We start from the raw sequence: 12,779 nt of genomic DNA on the forward strand, positions 1-12,779 counted from the left end.
CAGTGCAGGGCAGTGGTAGCTGCAACAATGTGTGCTTTCTCTATATAAAAAGTTTACATTTGGCTTCTAAGTATCAGCACATGTTAAATTTATGGCAACAATTGTATTGGTTATATCAGCTGCTGGTATGCGAGTGTTCATGGTTTGCACTGTCTAAACCCATTGCAGCAAAATATAGGTTTACACTGTCTAAAACCTATTGCAGCAAAATATATATTACTTTAAAGCACATCTACCTATATATCTGTGTGCTAATTTAGCCAATCCTTCCATTGTTGATACTATTCAATTTTTGCTTTTCTGACAGATTTAATCTGCAATAACAGACACTTGGCTCATTGGAATTTTGTGTTTGTTCTTTATACATGCCTTAAATCATAATAGGCTACTATTTTTGTTTTGCCTCACGCCACGAACAAAAACAATAGAGGCTTATGTTATCAACTCTTGTTGACCATATGATTTAACCTCTGCATACCCATGTGTTTGGGTCGCTAAATTGGTGCAATGACGGTCAACAAATTTTAAGGAGGATTGTACTTGGCTAAAACTGGCACAATAACACAAATCCCGCAATCAGTTGCAATCTCTGCCCTTTTCCATACGTCACCCACTACCATACCACACTGGGTATGCCCAATCCCGTCCGATCTTGGAGGCGATACAGTGTTGGGCCTGGTCAGTACTTCAGTGGGAGACCATTTGGGAATACCAGGTGTTGTGGGTCTCCAGTGGAATTGAATGGGTGTTTGCACTGAACCAACGGAGGGATGGGCATTTGCTTGCCAGATACTGAATTATCACAGTAACTATCCATTAATATATTCGCAGATTTAACTTTATATGGCTTAAGAAAGTTCATAGCCATCTTATTATCAAATTGGGTATCTTGTGTTTTTCAAAACAAAAGTAAAAATTCTTTTACAGTAAACTCAAATTAGTGTACCTAGCCTTTTAGATATAGATTATTAAAAGTTATGTTTTAATCTTTTCATTATCACATTACTACTCATACAGACATCATATCTACTAATAACTCTCCGGGAATGAGTGCTCCCACCCAAGGTCATTTTTTCTTCTTTTCCTAAATTCATTGAAGTTCCGGGTACCAAGCTCTTCTTGGCCAATCCGGAACAATGAGTATAGTTCTTACTCCTCTTCTCCTTATTATCCTCAGTTCCTTTGGTATGAGAGGAAGAGGAGGGAACACATAAACCGACCGGTACACCCACGGTGTCACTAGAGCGTCCACAGCTATCGCCTGCGGGTCCCTTGACCTGGCGCAATATTTTTCTAGCTTTTTGTTTAGGCGGGACGCCATCATGTCCACCTGTGGCCTTTCCCAACAGTTTACAATCAGTTGGAAGACTTCTGGATGAAGTCCCCACTCTCCCGGGTGGAGGTCGTGCCTGCTGAGGAAGTCTGCATCCCAGTTGTCCACTCCCGGAATGAACACTGCTGACAGTGCTAACACGTGATTTTCCGCCCATCGGAGAATCCTTGTGGCTTCTGCCATCGCCGTCCTGCTTCTCGTGCCGCCCTGTCGGTTTACATGGGCGACCGCCGTGATGTTGTCTGACTGGATCAGTACCGGCTGGTTTTGAAGCAGGGGTTTTGCCTGACTTAGGGCATTGTAAATGGCCCTCAGTTCCAGAATATTTACTTTGAAACCTGCCGAATGGAATTGCTTCGTAGGAAGCTACCATCTTTCCCAGGATCCGCGTGCAGTGATGCACCGACACCTGTTTTGGTTTTAGGAGGCCTCTGACTAGAGATGACAGCTCCTTGGCCTTCTCCTCCGGGAGAAACACTTTTTTCTGTTCTGTGTCCAGAACCATCCCCAGGAACAGTAGACGTGTCGTAGGGACCAGCTGTGACTTTGGAATATTTAGAATCCAGCCGTGCTGTTGTAGCACCTCCCGAGATAGTGCTACCCCGACCAACAACTGCTCCCTGGACCTCGCCTTTATCAGGAGATCGTCCAAGTACGGGATAATTAAAACTCCCTTCTTTCGAAGGAGTATCATCATTTCGGCCATTACCTTGGTAAAGACCCTCGGAGCCGTGGATAGACCGAACGGCAATGTCTGGAATTGGTAATGACAATCCTGTACCACAAATCTGAGGTACTCCTGGTGAGGATGGTAAATGGGGACATGCAGGTAAGCATCCTTGATGTCCAGTGATACCATGTAATCCCCCTCGTCCAGGCTTGCAATAACCGCCCTGAGCGATTCCATCTTGAACTTGAATTTTTTTATATATGTGTTCAAGGATTTCAAATTTAAAATGGGTCTCACCGAACCGTCCGGTTTCGGTACCACAAACATTGTGGAATAGTAACCCCGTCCTTGTTGAAGTAGGGGTACCTTTACTATCACCTGCTGGGAATACAGCTTGTGAATTGCCTCTATCACTGCCTCCCTACCTGAGGGAGTTGTTGGCAAGGCAGATTTGAGGAAATGGCGGGGGGGGGAGACGTCTCGAATTCCAGCTTGTACCCCTGAGATACTACTTGAAAGATCCAGGGATCCACCCGTGAGCGAGCCCACTGATCGCTGAAATTTTTGAGATGGGCCCCCACCGCACCTGGCTCCGCCTGTGGAGCCCCAGCGTCATGCGGCGGACTTAGAGGAAGCGGGGGAGGACTTTTGCTCCTGGGAACTGGCTGTATGCCGCAGCTTTTGCCCTCTACCTCTGCCTCTGGGCAGAAAGGACGCGCCTTAACCCGCTTGCCCTTATGGGGCCGAAAGGACTGTACCTGATAATACGGTGCTTTCTTTGGCTGTGAGGGAACATGGGGTAAAAATGCAGATTTCCCAGCAGTTGCTGTGGAAACTAGGTCCGAGAGACCATCCCCGAACAACTCCTCACCTTTATAAGGCAAAACTTCCATGTGCCTTTTTGAGTCTGCATCACCTGTCCACTGCCGAGTCCATAACCCTCTCCTGGCAGAAATGGACATTGCACTTATTTTAGATGCCAGCCGGCAAATATCCCTCTGTGCATCTCTCATCTATAAGACTGCGTCTTTAATATGCTCTACGACTAGCAATATAGTGTCCCTGTCTAGGGTATCAATATTTTCCGACAGGGAATCTGACCACGCAGCTGCAGCACTGCACATCCATGCTGAAGCAATAGCTGGTCTCAGTATAATACCTGTGTGTGTATATACAGACTTCAGGATAGCCTCCTGCTTTCTATCAGCAGGTTCCTTTAAGGCGGCCGTATCCGGAGACGGTAGTGCCACCTTCTTTGACAAGCGTGTGAGCGCTTTATCCACCCTAGGGGATGTTTCCCAACGTGACCTATCCTCTGGCGGGAAAGGGTACGCCATTAGTAACCTTTTAGAAATTATTAGTTTCTTATCGGGGGAAGCCCACGCTTCTTCACACACTTCATTTAATTCCTCAGATGGAGGAAAAACTACTGGTAGTTTTTTCTCTCCAAACATAATACCCTTTTTTGTGGTACCGGGGGTAACATCAGAAATGTGCAACATATTTTTCATTGCCTCAATCATGTAACGTGTGGCCCTATTGGAAGTTACATTAGTCTCATCGTCGTCGACACTGGAGTCAGTATCCGTGTCGACATCTGTGTCTGCCATCTGAGGTAGCGGGCGTTTTAGAGCCCCTGATGGCTTTTGAGACGACTGGGCAGGCACAGGCTGAGAAGCCGGCTGTCCCATATTTGGTATGTCGTCAAACCTTTTATGTAAGGAGTCGACACTGTCACGTAGTTCCTTCCACATAACCATCCACTCAGGTGTCGGCCCCGCAGGGGGTGACATCACATTTATAGGCATCTGCTCCGCCTCCACATAAGCCTCCTCATCAAACATGTCGACACAGCCGTACCGACACACCGCATACACACAGGGAATGCTCTGACAGAGGACAGGACCCCACAAAGCCCTTTGGGGAGACAGAGAGAGAGTATGCCAGCACACACCAGAGTGCTATATAACACAGGGATCCCACTATAAATGAGTGTTTTTTCCCTTATAGCTGCTTATATTATATATACTGCGCCTAAATTTAGTGCCCCCCCTCTCTTTTTTACCCTTATGTAGCTTGACACTGCAGGGGAGAGCCAGGGAGCGTCCTTCCAGCGGAGCTGTGAGGGAAAAATGGTGCCAGTGTGCTGAGGGAGATAGCCCCGCCCCTTTTCCGGCGGACTTCTCCCGCTTTTTCTGGAATTCTGGCAGGGGTATGTTTACACCTATATAGCCTTCCTGACTATATATGGTGTAGATTTGCCAGCCAAGGTGTATTATATTGCCCTCGGGGCGCCCCCCCCCCCCCCCCCCCCAGCGCCCTGCACCCATCAGTGACCGGAGTGTGAGGTGTGCATGAGGAGCAATGGCGCACAGCTGCAGTGCTGTGCGCCACCTTGTTGAAGACAGAAGTCTTCTGCCGCCGATTTTCCGGAACACTTCTTGCTTCTGGCTCTGTAAGGGGGCCGGCGGCGCGGCTCCGGGACCGAACATCGAGGTCGGGTGCTGTGGTCGATCCCTCTGGAGCTAATGGTGTCCAGTAGCCTAAGAAGCCCAAGCTACCTCCAGTCAGGTAGGTTCGCTTCTTCTCCCCTTAGTCCCTCGCTGCAGTGAGTCTGTTGCCAGCAGATCTCACTGTAAAATAAAAAACCTAAATATACTTTCTTTCTAGGAGCTCAGGAGAGCCCCTAGTGTGCATCCAGCTCAGCCGGGCACAAGATTCTAACTGAAGTCTGGAGGAGGGTCATAGTGGGAGGAGCCAGTGCACACCAGTAGTCTAAAGCTTTCTTTTAGTTGTGCCCAGTCTCCTGCGGAGCCGCTATTCCCCATGGTCCTTACGGAGTCCCAGCATCCACTTAGGACGTCAGAGAAATATTTATCACTCACCCCCTTCGTCACTTCCGCCTCCCACCCCGCCCCTCGCCCTCTATGCTTTTCTCTTGCTACAAGCGTGCCCCAGCCACCCTGCCATTTCACATATGCCCCCATTCTCCTCTTGTCACAAATAATCCCACTCTCCAATACCTCCACAGCTTCCAATACCACCCCCCTTCCATAATCTCTACACCCATTCCGTCCTTCTAGAGTCTCCAGTGGAGGAGTCTTTCTCATGGCAGCTCTCATGGCCTCTGTTTCATGTGGGAGAGGACTCTGGCCGAGCATCAGCGCTCCCCCACCCCGGACTTCAAGCAGAGCTTCGCGGCTATATAGGGGCATGGCCTAATGCAGAGGTTCCCAAATGTTTTTGAGTCACGGCGCCCTAGAGTACCAGCATTTTTTTCAAGGCACCCCTAGGCCAAAAGTTTCTAATTGAGAAATCTAGAAGAAGAAAAAAATTAAGTAAAATGTGCTTATACGTCATCCTTAGGTTCAATTATGTGGTGAGGTACAGGATTCACTTCTGGTTGTCCACATGTTTTATGATTGGCAGCCACCAGCACTGGTTTATGGTTGACCATAAATATTTTAATTGGTTCTTGACCACCAATCCAAGGCACCCCTGCAAGTGTCCCGAGGCACCCCAGGGTGCCACGGCACACAGTTTGGGAACCACTGGCCTAATGCATAGAAGTGTCCGCCTCCATAGGAAACCTGTGTGTCTGTGCAGTGTGCTGTGAAATCAGGTAGTGTCTCTCCTGCTCGCGCCACACGCTCTCTATCTCTCCCTGTCCCACTCTCTCCCTAACACTCTCTGTCCTCTTTCTCACTGACACTCTTTATCTCTCCCTGACACTGCCTCCCTCTCTACCTGACATTCTCCCTCTCGTTCTCTCCCTGACTCTGTCTCTCTCTCTACCTGACATTCTCCCTCTCGTTCTCTCCCTGACACTGTCTCTCTCTCTACCTGACATTCTCCCTCTCGTTCTCTCCGACACTGTCTCCCTCTCTACCTGACATTCTCCATCTCGTTCTCTCCCTGACAACTGTCTCCCTCTCTACCTGACATTCTCCCTCTCATTCTCTCCCTGACACTGTCTCCCTCTCTACCTGACATTCTCCCTCTCGTTCTCTCCCTGACACTGTCTCCCTCTCTACCTGACATTCTCCATCTCGTTCTCTCCCTGACACTGTCTCCCTCTCTACCTGACATTCTCCCTCTCGTTCTCTCCCTGACACTGTCTCCCTCTCTACCTGACATTCTCCCTCTCGTTCTCTCCCTGACACTGTCTCTCTCTCTACCTGACATTCTCCCTCTCGTTCTCTCCCTGACACTGTCTCTCTCTCTACCTGACATTCTCCCTCTCGTTCTCTCCCTGACACTGTCTCCCTCTCTACCTGACATTCTCCCTCTCGTTCTCTCCCTGACACTGTCTCCCTCTCTACCTGACATTCTCCCTCTCGTTCTCTCCCTGACACTGTCTCTCTCTCTACCTGACATTCTCCCTCTCGTTCTTTCCCTGACACTGTCTCTCTCTCTACCTGACATTCTCCCTCTCGTTCTCTCCCTGACACTGTCTCCCTCTCTACCTGACATTCTCCCTCTCGTTCTCTCCCTGACACTGTCTCCCTCTCTACCTGACATTCTCCCTCTCGTTCTCTCCCTGACACTGTCTCTCTCTCTACCTGACATTCTTCCTCTCGTTCTCTCCCTGACACTGTCTCCCTCTCTACCTGACATTCTCCCTCTTGTTCTCTCCCTGACACTGTCTCCCTCTCTACCTGACATTCTCCCTCTCGTTCTCTCCCTGACACTGTCTCTCTTTCTACCTGACATTCTTCCTCTCGTTCTCTCCCTGACACTGTCTCCCTCTCTACCTGACATTCTCCCTCTCGTTCTCTCCCTGACACTGTCTCCCTCTCTACCTGACGTTCTCCCTCTCGTTTTCTCCCTGACACTGTCTCTCTCTCTACCTGACATTCTCCCTCTCGTTCTCTCCTTGACACTGTCTCCCTCTCTACCTGACATTCTCCCTCTTGTTCTCTCCCTGACACTGTCTCCCTCTCTACCTGACATTATCCCTCTCGTTCTCTCCCTGACACTGTCTCGATCTCTCTCTCCCTGACACATGTATCTTTCACTCTCTCCCTATTTCTACCCCTGACACTCTCCCGACCGTTGTGCCTCCCCAATTTTGTCCCCGTAGTTCCACCTCCTCCTCCTGGTGGCTCTGCCCCCTGGGGGCGCCAAACTGATGCTCTAACTTGCCCACCCCTCAACCTATAAATGTTCTGACGCCCCTGGCAGAGACTAAACAGATAGTGTACAAATGACAATAGGATTGCCTTACATTGTTGAGGCTTTTATGGGTATTGTGCTTTACTAAATGCCATTATTGCAAAAATAATTTTCTAGTTTTATAAATGCTCCTAATGTGTGCGGACCCCAAACCTTCAATCCGATTCTAGTGGATGTGTCCAAGAATCGATTTGACCTAAGTCAATGCATTTGCATGTTGGCACCTGACATTTAGCTTACACTGTTGGCTATTTCTAGCCAATTTGGCTCTCAGTGCAAACACTCAGCAAAAAAAAAAAAAAGTGTCTCCCCTCGCTTAAGTCATGGGGGTGGGGGTGCCGTTTAATGTGTACTGGCGGACCTGCATGTGACATAACATGAGCTAGAGCACTATTATGGGGCATCACATTTACATTAAACATTAATATTAAAGCGCTGATAACTCATTTTGTATTGCTGTGATAAGGGGTGATGTAAAATGGGGAATAATGTTAAAAGTCCTGATTGGTCACTGTGACTGACATGCATGCTGTATCAGAGGATTCCACTGGCAGGAATCACTGGGATTACTCTGCAAGTTAGAGACTGAAAAGAGGCAGGTCACAGAGACAAGATGGCTGATACCCTGTGCCATGGTTTTAGTGAGAGCTCTATAAAGATAAAGTATCTTGCCAATCAGCTCCTAACTGCCATGTCACATGTTGTGATTGAAAAACGAGTTGGAGCTGATTGGTTGGTACTTTATCTCTCTCAAGTTTATCACTCTGAAAGGCTTAGTACATCTGCCTCATTGTGAGACAAGCTACAGGAGACCAGATTCATATCCTGTTGCTAATGTTTTACTGTAGACCAGCAGTGGTGGGGAATATGTATATGGGGGGTAATTTTGAGTTGATCGCAGCAGCAAGTTTGTTAGCAATTGGGCAAAACCATGTGCACTGCAGGGGGGCAGATATAACATGTGCAGAGAGAGTTAGATTTGGGTGGGTTATTTTGTTTCTGTGTAGAGTAAATACTGGCTGCTTTATTTTTACATTGCAATTTAGATTTCAGTTTGAATACACCCCACCCAAATCTAACTCTCGCTGCACATGTTATATCTGCCCCCCCTGCAGTGCACATGGTTTTGCCCAACTGCTAACAAGTTTTCTGCTGCGATCAACTCGGAATTAGGCCCTTGATTTACATCTTTGCATACAGTAATAAAGGAGAAGGCAGAGTGAATTGTCCATTCCGCAGATTTATGAATAAAAAGTGAAACTCAAGGGTTACATCGCCGTAACTTTGCATCTTTGCAAAAAAAACAAAAAACTTTAACACAAACAATTTCCACTTGCTTGAAATCTCCCTGCATCTTGCCTCGCCTGTAATTGACAGAAATGAGAAGTACACAGTATAAAGGAACCATACAATCCATTTCTGCGAAGGCTGCACATCACTTATAGTACTTGGTGATTTCATAGTAAAATGAAGATAATGGGCCGACGTTTTACCACAGTAATCCCCTGCTGGTTTTCTTTCAGTCGTCACCTGTGCATTATCCATAGGCTGATGAGCACAGTACGCCGCATAAAGCAATTGAAATAACAGAGTGCATAATCAATACCACGGCTTCATCCCACCATTATTTTTTCCTTGTCTTCTGAATTTTGATGTTGCACACGTGACGTGAGACAGGTCCGTGCTCCACACAGCTCTCTCTGCCATGCTGTTCTGCGCTAGCTCCACGTAAATGTCTGCTTGTGCCTGGGACGCAGGAATCTCAGATCTCATCTTGCAGGCTGTGTCGGCTTTTCATGTCCATCACTGCTGGCATGTGGGGGTTGTGGCGGTACACCCTATTACCTCGCCCTCACATTTCATTATACTGTAAGTGGGGTTTTAAGCCTCACAGGGGAACTTATGAAAAACTAGTATCTGTACAAAACAGGTTTCGGAATCCCTAGCAAGCGTTCAGATGTGTTCTAGATTCCCATAGGAAAATATTCACTACAGTTTTATAAGTTGCTGTGGGTTATACACACATACAATATGCTTAAGACAGAGACTTCATCTGTGTTCCTAAATGTGTCCCATACAGTGGCCCTCATTCCGAGTTGTTCGCTCGGTATTTTTCATCGCATCGCAGTGAAAATCCGCTTAGTACGCATGCGCAATGTTCGCACTGCGACTGCGCCAAGTAACTTTACTATGATGAAAGTATTTTTACTCACGGCTTTTTCTTCGCTCCGGCGATCGTAATGTGATTGACAGGAAATGGGTGTTACTGGGCGGAAACACGGCGTTTCAGGGGCGTGTGGCTGAAAACGCTACCGTTTCCGGAAAAAACGCAGGAGTGGCCGGAGAAACGGTGGGAGTGCCTGGGCGAACGCTGGGTGTGTTTGTGACGTCAACCAGGAACGACAAGCACTGAAATGATCGCACAGGCAGAGTAAGTCTGGAGCTACTCTGAAACTGCTAACTCGTTTGTAATCGCAATATTGCGCGTACGTCGGTCGCAATTTTAAGAAGCTAAGATTCACTCCCAGTAGGCGGCGGCTTAGCGTGTGTAACTCTGCTACATTCGCCTTGCGAGCGAACAACTCGGAATGAGGGCCAGTGTACAGAACCTCTGTCATTTAGAGTTATCGTCTTCTTCTTCCTCTTCTCCCTCTTCTTCTTCTTCTACTTCCTCTTCTTCTTCTTTTTCTTCTTCCTCTTCTTCTTCTTCTTCCTCTTCCTCGTCTTCTTCTTACCCCGCTTCTTCTTCCTCTTTTCCTCTCATGTATTTTTGTCGTTCGTTATGTTTTGCCAAAGTAAATTAGCACCTTTTCCGCTCGCCCATCCCTTTGTGTCTCTATGAAAAATGCCATTTGCATCATATAACTCATTACGGGCTAGATGTCCTTGGAAAGTGGAAAAGTGGAGAGAGATAAAGCACCGGCCAATCAGCTCCTAACTGCCATGTTGCAGGCTGTGTTTGTAAAATGACAGGAGCTAATTGTATGGTACTTTATCTCTCTTCACTTTATCACTCTCCAATGCTTAGTACATCTTCCCCTATGTGGCAAATTTATTAAAAAGATTTTTGCAGGAAAATGTCAGCATCCCATGGATGTATTATAGAAGATATTTGCTGCAAATGCTCCGTTTCTACAGGACTTGCTATATTGTGAAATTTACAGACGCTCAGGCCCATGAAATAATAATTATCAGATATAAAATTCAATATTTAATAAATGGTCCCTATATATTGAAAAATGTACATCTAACTGTAGTTCTACTACCATATACTGTCAACCTAGGGGGATTCGGTCTCTAGGTCAAGAGTAACTAGGTCGACCACTATTGATCAACAGTAACTAGGTTGACAGGGTCTCTAGGTTGACATGTTCTAGGTCGACAGGTCAAAAGGTCGGCATGAGATTTTTTTTTAAAAAGATCATTTTTTTGAACTTTTTTATACTTAACGATCCACGTGGACTACGATTGGGAATAGTAACCTGTGTCGAGCGCAGCAGTAGTGGAGTGAGGTACCTAGCCTGAAGCACGGAGAGCGAAACGAGCCATGCGAGGGGACACGGTACACTAATTGGGGTTCCCGGTCACTGTACGGAGAGAACAACACAAAAAAAACATCAAAAACTCATGTCGACCTTTTGATCTGTCAACCTAGACCATGTCGACCTAGTTACTGTCGACCTTCCATACCACACCCCTGGCAGGGGTACTGAGAGGGGGAAGGTGAAGGGGGTACTAATAACCCAGGCATGTTGGAGGGGCCCAGGTTAGCTGCTAAGGAGAACACATTTTGCAGCGTGCCGAAGGGGGGCAAATGTCCCCGTGGGTATACACTGGCACCACCCATCGGTCACACCTCCCGGGATATGGCCACACCCCTCTCATTATCCAGACCCATAGCCAATCTTGGCGGCCCTGTATACTGTAAATGCAGAAGGTTACAGACCAAGTGCCTATACAGATCCAATTAACTTGTCCCTAATAATTTTCAATAGGGGTTCGATATTTCTATATAATGTACACATTTTCCAAATTAATACTACGGAATGATGATTTAGTGTGATGATATCAGAACTCACTAATTACAAGCAATGACACTAGAAAATCGCCATAGAATGTTACACATACTATATTTTAACATCACTTGTGATGTATAACGTGTTCCATGATGTCATGTGATACAATTAATCAGCCCGTATTAGAGGAATCATGTACAATAAGTAATCATACACATCATATAAGTAAGCACTGGCATCTATTCATGTAATAATTAATACTTCTGGGTTATTTAGGATTAATTAGATGTGGCTGATCATGCTGAAAATAAAAAATTGCCATTGTCAGGAAATGGAAGAAGGATGGCCGGTATTTCGAGTCTTGTAGTTTCTAATAACAATAGTGATTAATTACGGAAAAGTAATGATGAAAGGCCCTGAATTAAACTAGAGGTACGAGAAAGAACATTCCTACTGGGGTTGATGAATTTTTAAAATGATGTTATAAACTGTAGGTTCACATTCATGTCTGCAGTAGTTGCCAGCATTTAAATGCACATTCTAAAAAACATCCTGGAGAGGATACGATATACTGTCTGTGACTCTGACTGCATTTAAGCATGGTGTAATTTTGCAATTTGCCTGCATTCTGATTAACGAGTAGAGCAGGTAGACACCAGAGCTGGGACATTAGTCCCCCCCCCCCCAACCGCCCTCCAACGTCCAGTTGTTAATAGATTGCTGAGGACCATTTCTCAATCTCCGGAGGAATAGAGGGAGAGCGAAATGACTGCATGGGAATGGAGAGAGTTAAACATCCTGGGAGGGGTGGACCTAGATGTGAGGAAAGTACAGCCCATGGAGAAAGGGGGAGGGTTAATATATATAGGGAATGCTAGGCCAGCTCGGTCTCTCTTGCTGCTGAATTGCCTTCCCGCCCTCCCACCCTGGTTGGTAGAGGTTCTAGCACGGAGTGCCTTGGCTTTGAATTGTTAGTCTGGTGTTATCGTTGGCTATTTTGTTGGCGGAAAAGAACGGCAGGTTGTAGTTTGTCTGGTTAGCTGTAGTGATTTACAGTTTGGTGTGGTTTAGGTGCACTCACCTCCATTGACTTTTAAGGCCGCTCGACCACCCGTCCGGGGGCAGCGACATCACCCATCAGGGTGGGTAGTCACCGTGGGGGTTGAGTTGGGCACCATTTACTGATTTTAAAGTTTGTATTTAAATTAGGATAGTTTTGAATTTTAACGTTTTAAGGTTAGCGTCAGTTGAATAGAGCCGTTCTTTTTTCTGCCACCATATGCCGGCTGAATCGGCATGTTAAATAAGTTTTCCAATTTACAGGTTTACTAATGGTTAGGGTACAATAAATAGCTAACAATTTTCTGCCAAATTCAAGTCTCCGTGTCATTATTTCTTGGTATTAAAGGTAATGAAGGTTTTACTTTTGAATAAGGGTCCACACATTATCACTAGGAGGTTTATAGAGATAACAGGGACACCAGTGGGAATACCCCCTATATAGATTGCACAGCTGGAGCATGCTGCTTGTTGCCCTATAGAGGTAGTTTTATTAAGAAAGGATGTTTCCTGCGCTATAAATAAG

At 46.5% G+C, this 12,779-nt stretch overlaps 1 pseudogene; it reads left to right on the forward strand.

Annotated features, from left to right (window-relative positions):
• Window positions 1–608: 608 nt before the first annotated feature.
• On the forward strand, window positions 609–727 carry LOC134933624 (5S ribosomal RNA; annotated as a pseudogene).
• The last annotated feature ends 12,052 nt before the right edge of the window (window positions 728–12,779 follow it).

Source organism: Pseudophryne corroboree, chromosome 1, assembly GCF_028390025.1.
Source record: "Pseudophryne corroboree isolate aPseCor3 chromosome 1, aPseCor3.hap2, whole genome shotgun sequence".
Classification (NCBI taxonomy): Eukaryota; Metazoa; Chordata; class Amphibia; order Anura; family Myobatrachidae; genus Pseudophryne; species Pseudophryne corroboree.